Source organism: Chlorocebus sabaeus, chromosome 22 (genome assembly GCF_047675955.1).
Source record: "Chlorocebus sabaeus isolate Y175 chromosome 22, mChlSab1.0.hap1, whole genome shotgun sequence".
Taxonomy (NCBI): domain Eukaryota; kingdom Metazoa; phylum Chordata; class Mammalia; order Primates; family Cercopithecidae; genus Chlorocebus; species Chlorocebus sabaeus.
In genome coordinates, this window is record NC_132925.1 from 90,023,750 (window position 1) to 90,036,620 (window position 12,871).

The 12,871-nt window shown below is 45.1% G+C and overlaps 1 protein-coding gene across 10 annotated transcripts in view; it reads left to right on the plus strand.

Moving 5' to 3' along the window:
- IP6K1 (inositol hexakisphosphate kinase 1) overlaps positions 1–12,871 on the plus strand; it is a 73,688-nt gene that overhangs the window by 20,016 nt on the left and 40,801 nt on the right. The window contains exon 1 of one of the 10 annotated variants that reach the window (XM_073010169.1): positions 5,690–5,712. The exons of 8 other annotated variants lie outside the window; for them this stretch is intronic. The gene's annotated coding sequence lies outside the window, so the exon portion shown is untranslated. Of the gene's footprint in view, positions 1–5,689; positions 5,713–12,473; positions 12,499–12,871 lie in introns of those variants that run through there. One more of the 10 variants, XM_038003916.2, reaches the window with a different exon arrangement.

Genomic DNA, 12,871 nt, shown 5'->3' on the forward strand with positions numbered 1-12,871 from the left:
TTGTAAATGAAATTTTTAAATGGTAGTAAATATACATAAGAAAATGTAGAATTTTAACTATTTTGAAGGGTACGTTGCAGTGACATTAAATATATTCACAATGCTGTTTTGAGAACTTCTTTCATCATGCCAAATAGAAACTCTACCCGTTATATGGTAACACCCGATTCTCACCTCCCCCAGCCCCTTGTATGCTCTTAATAATTTTCTTTTTGTCTCGATGAATTTGCCTGTTTTGTTTTCAAGACTCAATCTCACTCTGTCACCAAGGCTGGAGTGCAGTGGCCCAGTCTCAGCTCACTGCAACCTCTGCCTCCCGGGTTCAAGTGATTCTCCTGCCTCAGCCTCCCAAGTAGCTGGGATTACAGGTGCCCGCCACCACACCTGACTAATTTTTGTATTTTTAGTGAAGACGGGGTTTCACCATGTTGGCCAGGTTGATCTTGAACTCCTGACCTCAAGTGATCTGCCTGCCTCACCCTCCCAAAGTGCTGGAATTACAAGCTTAAGCCACCGTGCCCCGCCCTGTTTTATTTTATGTAAGTAGAATTATAATTATACAATTTTTTCCCTTTTGTGCCTGGCTTATTTCACTTAGCAAAATGTTTTCAAGATTCATCCATGTTGTGACATGCATCAGAATTTCATTTCTTTTTAAGGCTGAATAATATTTCACTGTATGTATATATGACATATCTTTATCCATTTATCTGTTGATGGACATGGGTCATAGACACCATTTGGTTATTGTGAATAATGCTCTGAACATTGGTGTATGAATATCTGTTTTGGATTCCTCCTTTCAGTTCTTTTGGCTATAGACCTAAAAGTGGAATTGTTGAATCATATGGTAATTCTATGTTTAACTTTTTGAGGAATTGCCGTACTGTCTTCTTTACATTTTCACCAGCAGTGCACAAGTGTTACAATTTCTTCATATCCTTGCCAACACTTATTTTCTATTTTTTTTATTTTTAATTTTTAATTTTTTTATAACTTGGGTGTGAAGTAGTTTCTCATTGTGGCTTTGATTTGCATTTCCCTAATGACTAATGATGTTGAGCATCTTTTTGCATATTTTTTGGCCATTTGTAAATCTTTAGAGAATTGTCTAAGACCTTTGCCCATTTATGAATTGGGTTATTTTTGTTCTTGTTGAGTTATACAAGTACTTCATATGTTCTATATGTTAATCCTTTATCAGATGTATGATCTGCAAATATTTTCTGCCATTCCGTGGGTGGTGTTTTCACTCTTTTTAAATTAATTGATCGATTTTTAGAATAGAGGTGGGATCTCACGATATTGCCCAGGGTGGTCTCAAACTCTTGGGCTTAAGTGATCCACCTGCATCAGCCTCCCAAAGTGTTGAGATTACAGGTATAAGCCACTGCACCCAGACTAATTTTATTTTTTTAAGTTATTATTACTATTATTATTATCATTATTATTATTTTTGAGATGGAGTCTCACTCTGTTGCCCAGCCTGGAGTGCAGTGGCACGATCTCTGCTCACCACAAATTCCGCCTGCCGGTTCAAGCGATTCTCCTGTTTCAGCCCCCCGAGTACCTGGGATTACAGGCACATGCCACCACAACCAGCTACTTTTTTGTATTTTTAGTAGAGATGGGGTTTCACCATGTTAGCCAGGCTGGTCTTGAACTCCTGACCTCAGGTGATCTGCCCACTCAGCCTCCCAAAGTGTTGGGATTACAGGCATGAGCCACCGCGCCTGACCAATTATTATTATTTTTTGAGACAGGGTCTCACCCTGTCACCCAGGCTGGAATGAGTGGTATGAATGTAGCTCACTGCAGCCTTAAACTCCTGGGCTCAAGTGACTGCCTACCTGCCTCAACCTTCCAAGTAGCCGAGACTACTGGTATGAGCCAGTGCAACTCAGCTGATTTGTTTAAAAATGAAAAAGTTTTTTTGCAGAGATGGAATCTTGTTATGTTGCCCAGGCTGGTCTCAAACTGAGCTTAAGCAATCCTCTTGCCATGGTTTCCCAAAATTGTAGGATTTCAGGCCCTTGAATTGATTTCTTTTTTCTTTTCTTTTCTTTTTTCTTTTTTTCTTTTTTTTTTTTTTTTTTTTTGAGGCGGAGTCTCGCTCTGTGGCCCAGGCTGGAGTGCAATGGCCGGATCTCAGCTCACTGCAAGTTCCGCCTCCCGGGTTTACGCCATTCTCCTGCCTCAGCCTCCCGAGTAGCTGGGACTACAGGCGTCCGCCACTTCGCCCGGCTAGTTTTTTGTATTTTTTAGTAGAGACGGGGTTTCACCGGGTTAGCCAGGATGGTCTCGATCTCCTGACCTCGAGATCCGCCCGTCTCGGCCTCCCAAAGTGCTGGGATTACAGGCTTGAGCCACTGCGCCTGGCCATCTTTTATTTTTTCTTTTATCTTCTCTTTTCTTCTCTCTTTTCCTTTTCTTTTTTCTCTTTTCTTTTTCCCCCCTCCCCTCCCCTCCCCTGCCCGACGGAGTCTTGCTCTTGTCACCCAGGCTGGAGTGCAATGGCACAATCTTGGCTCACTGCAACGTCCACCTCCCGGGTTCAGGTGATTCTCCTGCCTTAGCCTCCTGAGTAGCTGGGATTACAGGCGCCCACCACGCCCAGCTAATTTTTGTATTTTTAGTAGAGACAAGGTTTTGCCATGTTGGCCAGGCTGGTCTCGAACTCCTGACCTAGTGATCTACCCGCCTCGACCTCCCAAAGTGCTGGGATTACAGGCGTGAGCCACTGTGCCTGGCCGATTTCTTTCTTTTCTCTTTTTTTTTTTAAGATGGAGTCTCGTTCTGTCACCCAGGCTGGAGTGCAGTGGCGTGATCTTGGCTCATTGCAACCTCTGCCTCCTGGGTTCAAGCAATTCTCCTGCCTCAGCCTCCTGAGTAGCTGGGATTACAGGTGCCCACCACCACACCCAACTGGTGTTTATATTTTTAGTAGAGACGGGGTTTTACCAGCTTGGCCAGACTGCTCTCGAACTCCTGACTCAAGTGATCCACCTGCCTCAGCCTCCCAAAGTGCTGGGATTACAGGTGTGAGCCACCATGCCTGGCCTTTTTTTTTTTTTTAGAGTTTCGCTCTTGTCATCCAGGCTGGAGTGCAGTGCGGTGGCTTGATCTCAGCTCACTGCAGACTTGATCTCTTGGACTCGAGTGATCCTCCCACCTCTGCCAGACTCCTGAGATGCTGGGACTACAGGCACCTGCCACCACACCCAGCTATTTTTTGTTTTTTTTTTTGTTGTTGATGGAGTCTCGCTCTGTAGCCCAGGCTGGAGTGCAGTGCCGCAATCTCGGCTCACAGCAAGCTCTGCCTCCTGGGTTTAAGCCATTCTTCTGCTTCAGCCTGCCAAGTAGCTGGGACTACAGGTCCCCGCCACCATGCCCGGCTAATTTTTTGTGTTTTTAGTAGAGATGGGGTTTCACCATGTTAGCCAGGATGATCTTGATCTCCTGAGCTCATGATCTGCCCACCTTGGCCTCCCAAAGTGTTGAGATTATAGGCGTGAGCCATTGCGCCTGGCCTTTAGATATGGAGTTTCGCTGTGTTGCCCAGTCTGGTCTTGAACTTCTGGCCTCAAGTGACCGACCTGCCCCAGCCTCCCATAGTGCTGGGATTACAGGCGTGAGCCACAGTGCCTGGCCAATGTAGATTTTCTCATAGTTGTATGTATCAGTTGACTGTTAAGTGGTATGTGAAAAAGAGATAAATGATAAACCAAAGGTACAGTGACAGTGGCCTTGTTTTTTTTTTTTTAAGATGAGTCTCGCTCTGTTGCCAGGCTGGAGTGCAGTGGCACCATCTCGGCTCACTGCAACCTCTGATTCCCATGTTCAAGTGATTCTCCTGCCTCAGCCTCCCGAGTAGCTGGGATTACAGGCATGTGCCACCATGCCCAGCTAATTTTTTTTTTTTTTTTTAGTAGAGACAGGGTTTCACCATGTTGGCCAGGATGGTCTCCATCTTCTGACCTCGTGATCCGCCCGCCTTGGCCTCCCAAAGTGCTGGGATTACAGGCGTGAGCCACCGCGTCCTGCCTACAATGGCTTTTAAGTTTACTTATGTAGTTACCCTTACCAGTGTTCTATATTTTTTCTTTTTAGCTACTGTCTAGTGTCCTTTCATTTTAGCCTGAAGGACCCCCTTTAGCGTTTCTTGTAGATCTGGTCTAGTAGTTAGCGACTCTCTTAGTTTTTGTTTATCTGGAAATGTCTTAATTTCTCTTTCATTTTTGGTAGGATGGTATTTTCAGATGTAGAATTCTTGGTTGACAATATTTTCCTTTAGGACTTTCATATGTTATCCTACTGCCTTTTGGAGGTTTCTGAGGAGAAATGTGCTGTTAATCTCATTTAGGATCTTTTGTATTTGAGGCATCAGTTTTCTCTTGCTGCTTTAAATATTTGTTCTTGTCTTTTGGTTTCAATAGTTTCATAACACGTTTTTGTTTTGTAATGTGTCTCATATGGGTCTCTTTGAGTTTATCCTATTTGGGTTCATTGGGATTCTTTTTTTTTTTCAAGACAGAGTTTTACTCTGTCGCCCAGGCTAGAGTGCAGTGGTGCAATCTCGGCTCACTGCAACCTCCACCTCCCAGGCTCAAGTGATTCTTATGTCTCAGCCTTCCTAGTGGCTGGGATTACAGGTGCGCACTACCACGCCAGGCTAATTTTTGTATTTGTAGTAGACATGGGGTTGTGCCATGTTGGCCAGGCTGGTCTCAAACTCCCAACCTCAAGTGATCTGCTTGCCTTGGCCTCCCAAAGTGCTGGGATTACAGGCGTGAGCCACCACACCTGGACTTCATTGGGGTTCTTGAATGTATATAGTTGACTCTCGTACAGTGTGGGGGTTGGGGTGTCAACTCCCCACAGAGTCAAAAATCTGCATATAACTTCTGACTCCCTCCCTCAGAGCTTAATTACTAGTAGCCTACTGTTGACTGGAAGCCTCACTGATAACATACACAATCAGTATATAATTTGTGTGTTGTATATATTTTTAAAATTTTTTCCTTTTAGAGACAGGGTCTTGCTTCATTGCCCGGGCTGGAGTGCAGTGGTACAATCATAACTCACTGCAGCATTGAACTCCTGAAATCAAGCAGTCTTCCCACTTCAGTCTCCTGAGTAGCTGAGATTATAGGTGTTTGTCACCACCACTGACTTTTTTTTTTTTTCTTTCGTAGAGATGGGGTCTCACTATGTTGCCCACGCTGGTTTCAAACTCCTGGGCTCAAGTGATTCTCTCACATTCACCTCCCAAAGTGTTGCAATTACAGGTGTGAGCCACCGCACCCAGCAGCTATAGGGTTTTCATAAATACCCTTTATTAAGTGAGGAAGTTTCCCTCTATCTTTAAGTTTGTTGAGAGGTTTTTTTTTTTTTTTGGAGACAGTCTTGCTTTGTTGCCCACACTGGAGTGCAGTGGCGCGATCTTGACTCACTGCAATCTTTGCCTCCCGGGTTCCAGCAATTCTGCTGCCTCAGCCTCCCAAGTAGCTGGGATTACAGGTGCCTGCCACCATGTGCAGCTAATTTATTTGTTTTTTTTTTTTTTAGTAGAGACGGAGTTTCGCCATGTTGGCCAGTCTGGTTTCGAACTCCTGACGCCAAGTGATCCTCTTGCCTCAGCCTCCCGAAGTGTTAGGATTATAAGCGTGAGCCACGGCACCCAGCCTGTTGAGAGTTTTTAATTATGAATGGGTACTGAATTTTGTCGGATTTTTTTCCTGTATTTATTGAGATGATTATATCTTATGGCTTTTCTCCTTACTTCTGTTAATATGATGGGTGGTAACGCTGATTGATTCTTTAGATGTTTAATCAACCTTGCGTTTCCCACTTTGTCATGAGCTATTCTTTCTTTTCTTTTCTTTTCTTTTTTTTGAGACGGAGTCTCGTTCTTTTGCCCAGGCCGGACTGCAGTGTTGTGATCTCGGTTCACTGCAAGCTCCGCCTCCCGGGTTCACACCATTCTCCTGCCTCAGCCTCCCGAGTAGCTGGGACTACAGGTGCCTGCCACCTTGCCCGGCTAATTTTTTGTATTTTTAGTAGAGACGGGGTTTCACCGTGTTAGCCAGGATGGTCTCAATCTCCTGACCTCGTGATCCACCCGCCTCGGCCTCCCAAAGTGCTGGGATTACAGGCGTGAGCCACTGCACCTGGCCGAGGTATTCTTTCTATATATCATTGGAATTATTTTGCTAAAAAAATTTTGAAAATTTTTGTGTCTATATTCATGAAGGATATTGTTCTATAATCTTTTTTCTCATTTATTTTGGTAAGGTTCTTTTTTAGGTTTTGTTATTAGAAATAATTGACCTTGGCCAGGCATGGTGGCTCACGCCTATAATCCCAGCACTTTGGGAGGCTGAGGCAAGTGGATCACTTGAGGTCAGGAGTTCGAGACCAGTCTGGCCAACATGGTGAAACCCCGTCTCTACTAAAAATACACAAATTAGCTGGGCGTGATTGCGTGCTCCTGTAATCCCAGCTACTCAGGAGGCTGAGGCAGGAGAATCACTTGAACCTGGGAGACAGAGGCTGCAGTGAGCTGAGATTGTGCCACTGCACTCCAGCCTGGGTCACAGAGTAAGATTATGTCTCAAAAAAAAAAAACAAAACAAAACAAAAAATAATAAATGACCTCATAAAACAAGTTGGGAACTACTCTCTCTCTTTCTGTTTTCTGAAAAAAACTTAAGATTGATATTTCTTTCTTAAAAGTTTGATAGAATTCACTAGTGAAACCTAGTCTGGAGTTTTCTTCGTGGAAAAATTTTTGATAGCAAATTCAGTTTTCTTAATAGATACAGAACTATTCAGATTATTATTATTTTTTTTTTCTTTTTTGAGATAGCGTCTCGCTCTTTTGCCCTGGCTGGAGTGCAGTGTTGTGGTCTTGGCCCACTGTAACCTCCATCTCCTGGGTTCAAGTGATTCTTCTGCCTCAGCCTCCCAAGTAGGGCAAGTAGCTGTGATTACAGGCGCCCACCACCATGCCGGCTAATTTTTGTATTTTTAGTAGAGATGGGGTTTCACCATGTTGGCGAGGATGGTCTCAATCTCCTGACCTCATGGGCCACGTGCCTCAGCCTCCCAAAGTGCTGGGACTACAGGCGTGAGCCACCACACCCGGCCTGTTCTTTCTTAAAGATGCTTGTGGCTCTTGCCTGTAATCGCAGCACTTTGGGAGGCTGAGGCGGGTGGATCACTTGAGTACAGGAGTTTGAGACCAGTCTGGGCCACTTGATGAAATCCTGTCTCTACAAAAAATACAAAAATTAGCTGGGCACGGTGGTGCATGCCTGTAGTTTTAGTTACTCTCAGGGCTGAGCTGGGAGGATCGTTTGAGCCCAGGAAGCAGAGGTTACAGTGAGCCAGGATTGTGCCAGGGCACTCCAGCCTGGGCAACAGCGAGACCCCATCTCACCAAAAAAATAAATAAAAGAGAGAGAGACAGGGTTTTACTCTGTCGCCCAGTCTGGAGTGCAGTGGTACAGTTATAGCTTACTGTAACCTCAAACTCCTGGTCTTAAGTAATCTTGGCGCCTCAGCCTCCAAACTGGGACTGCATGTACCACCATGCCTGCCTAATTTTCATATTTTCTGTAGAGACAGGGTCTTGCTTTGTTGACCAGGCTGCTCTTGAACTCCTGGCCTCAAGTCATCCTCCTGCCTTGATCTCCCGAAATGGTGGGTTTACAGGTGCGAGCCACCATACCTGGCCTTTTTCGAACTGGTTAATGAGAACCTAGGTCATTAATTTTTTGTTTTGTTTTGTTTTTTGAGACGGAGTCTTGCTCTGTCGCCCAGGCTGGAGTGCAGTGATGCGATATCAGCTCACTGCAAGCTCCGCCTCCCGGGTTCACGCCATTCTCCTGCCTCAGCCTCCCAGGTAGCTGGGACTACAGGCGCCTGCCACTGCGCCCGGCTAATGTTTTGTATTTTTAGTAGAGACAGGGTTTCACCATGGTCTTGATCTCCTGTCCTCGTGATCCACCTGCCTTGGCCTCCCAAAGTGCTTGGATTACAGGAGTGAGCCACCGCGCCCCGCCAGGTCACTAATTTTATAGTTGTTTTTTTTTTTGGAGACAGAGTCTCGGTCTGTTGCCAGGCTGGAGTGCAGTGGCGCAATCTCCGCTTACTGCAACCTCTGCGTCCTGGGTTCAAGTGATTCTCCTGCCTCAGCCTCCCGAGTAGCTGGGACTGCAGGCGCCCACCACCATGCCTGGCTAATTTTTTATATTTTTAGTAGAGATGGGGTTTCACCGTGTTGGCCAGGATGGTCTCGATCTCTTGACCTCGTGATCCAGTCGCCTTGGCCTCTCAAAGTGCTGGGATTTTAGGCGTGAGCCACCTCGTCTGGCCAATTTTATAGGTTTTTTGTAATACTCTTCAGACTTTAAAACGTTAGCATTGCTTTAGCTGCGTCAGTATAGCATATATTTGAAAAATGTTTTTTCATATATTACCTCAGTCTGAGAAGTAGATAAATAATCTCAAATCTGTTGACAGGGAAAATAGGCGAGGCATATTGAAGGGTACATAATTTGTTAATTGCGCCATTGATTTTTTCACATGGTTTCTGACTCCCAGAATCCTGAGAGCTCTGCATGTTCAGGCTGTTTAATTCCTGATGTCACATGAGAGTCAGGAAAGGAAGTTGAGGGAGTGGAGAAGTTTGGAGAAGTTTGGAAACTGCTCTTAAGGAAGTATCTTTGGAACCACCTCTCCGCTTTTTGCTTTTCACTTTTTTTTTTTTTTTTTTGAGACGGAGTCTCATTTTGTTGCCCAGGCAGCTCACTGCAACCTCTGCCTTCCGGGTTCAAGTGATTCTCCTGCCTCAGCCTCCTGAGTAGCTGGGATTACAGGCGCCTGCCACCATGCCTGACTGATTTTTGTATTTTTAGTAAAGATGGAGTTTCACCATGTTGACCAGACTGGTCTTGAACTCCTGACCTCAAGTGATCTGCCCGCCTCGGCCTCCCAAAGGGTTGGGATTACAGGCTTGAGCCACTGTGTCCAGCTTCCACCTGTCTGCTTTTCTAAGTTGGGAAGTTGTTGATGGGTTTGTGTAGGCGAAGGTTAGTCCCCATCTCTGGAATTATGGGTTGTCTATGAGGTAGACAAGTGCTTTTCTAATATTTAAAGTACTTAAAAGTAATAATTAGGCTGGCCATGGTGGCTCAGGCCTATAATTGCAGCACTTTGGGAGGCCAAGGCAGGAGGATCGCTTGAAGCTGGGAGATGGAGACCAGCGTGGGCAATAAAGTGAGACCTCATCGCTACAAAAAAAGAAAAGGAAAATAGCTGGGTGTGGTAGCACATGCCTGCAGTCCCAGCCACTCAGGAGAGTGAGGTGGGAAGGATCGCCGGAGCCCAAGAATTCAAGTTGTAGTAACCCGTGATTGTGCCACTGCATTTCATCCTGGGTGACAGAGTGAGCCCTGTCTCAAAAGAAAGAAAGAAAAAAACATTAATTCTGGTATTTCACTAGAGGGTTGGAAGACAGCTGGAATCTAATCTGCTTGAAGCAGTCAAACCTGATCGCATTTTGTGAGGCATCATGCTGGAAGAAGAAGAAAACCTCTTCTGTTATAGGTTTTCTTCACATATTTACTTCACATAGTCTCTACATGATGGATGTTCAAATAGATGGTCATTATGTTGCCTCCAGGATGTGTGGTGTCTGAAAGAGGGAGTTCTTGTAGAGTTTGTGCCCTGAAATCTCCTTACACTGTTTTCTAAATGTCTAACTATGTAAGAAATATGTTGTGTGGCCCTTGAGATGGAGGTCCAGTAGGAACACAGGATGCCAGGAACTTGGTCCTTGGAGGAGAGAACTGGAGCTGGTCCCTGGCCATAAGTGGGAGTAACAGCACATTATCTCAAAAGAATAAAACTCATTGGAGCTGTATTTTGTTTTGCCTTAGTCTCTAACTGCATCTGAATACATCTCAGTGTCTGTGTCTGAAGAATTTCATCTTTGACTGTATTTTCAGATAATCTTCAGAGTAGTAGAAGCATCAAGGCATTTAAATGATTTCACCCCCAAAGGAAGTCTTCCAGATTTTAGCCATGTCTGATTTTTAGATGTATATTGCCTCTTGGTGCCTCTCAGAATTCGGTGATTTAAAACCCCTTTGGAGTCCTAACAGTTTTGTGATGTCACTGAGATACCGTAGAAAGACAGAAGGTATTTCTTTTTTTTTTTTTTAATTGTTTATTTATTAAGAGAAACTATTTGCTAGCCCACATATTCATGTTTCATAGTTCAGGAACACAGGTTAGTGACAAAACTAATAGGTAATTCAACCTAAAGAAACTTTTTTTTTTTTGGATGGAGTCTTGCTTTGTCACCCAGGCTGGATCTTAGCTCACTGTAACCTCTGCCTCCTGGGTTCAAGCGGTTCTCCTGCCTCAGCCTCCTGGAGTAGCTGGGATTACAGGCATGCGCCACCACATCGGCTATATTTGTATTTTTAGGAGAGATGAGGTTTCACCATGTTGGCCAGACTGATCTCAAACTCCTGACCTCAGGTGATCCGCCTGCCTCAGCCTCCCAAAGGGTTGGGATTATACGCATGAGCCATTACACCTGGCCAAAGAAACTTCTTTTTTTTTTTTTTTTTTTTTTTTTTTGAGACGGAGTCTCGCTTTGTCACCCAGGCTGGAGTGCAGTGGCGCGATCTCGGCTCACTGCAAGCTCCGCCTCCCAGGTTCCCACCATTCTCCTGCCTCAGCCTCCGAGTAGCTGGGACTACAGGCGCGCACCACCATGCCCGGCTAATTTTTGTATTTTTAGTAGAGACAGGGTTTCACCGTGTTAGCAGGATGGTCTCGATCTCCTGAGCTCGTGATCCGCCCGCCTCGGCCTCCCAAAGTGCTGGGATTACAGGTGTGAGCCACGGCACCTGGACAAGAAACTTCTTATATTCCAAAATCACTTTGCACTCTGAAAGATACCAGCTTTTCTCATCTAAAATTCTTTCATGAAGTCATAATTTCTGTAGAAATCTGGGTATGCCTTCTTTCTTGTTTCAGCCACAGCAAATTTACAGAGAACTACAGCTCCCGGGGGTACAACGAATGCTCCAACAATACAAAACTGCAGACCTGCCATGGTAGTTACTGTGCTTGGTATGTCAGCTTCATTACCAGTGTCCTTCCTGGCTGATGGAGAAATGGATGTCCAGCAGCTGTTTCATAGTTGCATAATTCCTTAGTCTGGAGAGTTTTCTTGTTTTAAGCTAGTAATCTTTTTTTTTTTTTTTGAGATGGAGTCTCGCTCTGTTGCCCAGGCTGGAGTGCAGTGGTGCAATCTCAGCTCACTGCAACCTCCACCTCCCAGGCTCAAGCGATTCCCCTGCTTCAGCCTCTCAAGTAACTGGGACTACAGGTGCCCACCACCAAGCCTAGCTAATATTTTGTATTTTTAGTAGAGACGGGGTTTCACCATGTTGGCCAGGATGATCTTGATCTCCTGATATTGTGATCCTCCCGCCTTGGCCTCCCAGAGTGCTGAAATTACAGGCGTAAGCCACTGCGCCCAGCTACTAGTAACCATTTTTGATAGGGGGTCCTAAATAAAGCCCCCAGGTAATCTAAAAAGGTCAATGCTGTGACAAGAGCTTTGGTTTCATCTTTCCTAGATGTAGGAAATTTTATTTCCATGTTTTCCCTCTTTTAATAGGACAAATGTGAATATTGCTAATATAAGGTAGTAGATTTGTAACTAGGATGAACTCCATGTATAAAACCGGTGTTATAGCCGGCGCAGTGGCTCACGCTTGTAATCCCCGCACTTTGGGTCGCCGAGGCGGGCAGATCATGAGGTCAGGAGATCGACACCATCCTGGCTAACAAGGTGAAACCCCATCTCTACTAAAAATACAAAAATTGAGCCGGGCGTGGTGGCAGCCGCCTGTATTCCCAGCTACTTGGGAGGCTGAGGCAGGAGAATGGCGGAACCGGGAGGCGGAGCTTGCAGTGAACTGAGATCGCGCTGCTGCACTCCAGCCTGGGCAACCAGAGCTAGACTCAGTCTCAAAAAAAAAAAAAAAAAAAAAACCAGTGTTAGAGATAATTGAAATTAGCATGAGTGACAAGAGTTACTATTCTTTTGTTTGTGTTCTGAGATGGAGAGAGAGCAGTTTTATTTTTTATTTTTGAGACAGGGGCTCACTTTGTTACCCAGGCTGGAGTGTAGTGGGGCAATCTTGGCCCACTACAACCTCCGCCTTCCAGGGTCAAGCAGTCCTCCTGTCTCAGCCCCCCAAGTAGCTGGGACTATAGGCAGGAGCCACCAAACCTGGCTAATTTTCTTTTTTTTTTTTGTAGAGACAGTGTTTTACCATGTTGCCCAGGCTGGTCTCAAACTCCTGAGCTCCGGCGATCCACCCATCTCAGCCTCCCAAAGTGCTAAGATTACAGATGTGAGCCACCCTGCCTAGCAGAGAGAGCAAAGGTTTTTCAAAAGATAACATGGTGAGGAAAAATTCCCCAGTAGGGAGGTGTGTACAGCATTCTTGCAGTAACCTTAGAGCTTGTTTACCTGTGCCTTAGTCCTGTCAACTTGTCCCCACTGTGCTTAACTCAGTTAAGCTACAGTACGATAGTGGTGAAGAAAAGGAGTCAGAGTTTACCATTCATGCCAGAAACCTAATCTGTGAGACCAGGCTTTTGCATCTTTCTTTCAGTTGTATGGAAGCTTCTCTCTTGAGCTTTGGTCTTCAGTGGGATTGGTGGTAGGAAGTAAGTCCAGGAAGCTCGTCATTTCATATGTGAGCAGCCTAGACCATCTAATTTTAAGTGCTCTGTGGTTTTTTGTTCCTTTTGGAACCATTTTTCCCATCTTTCT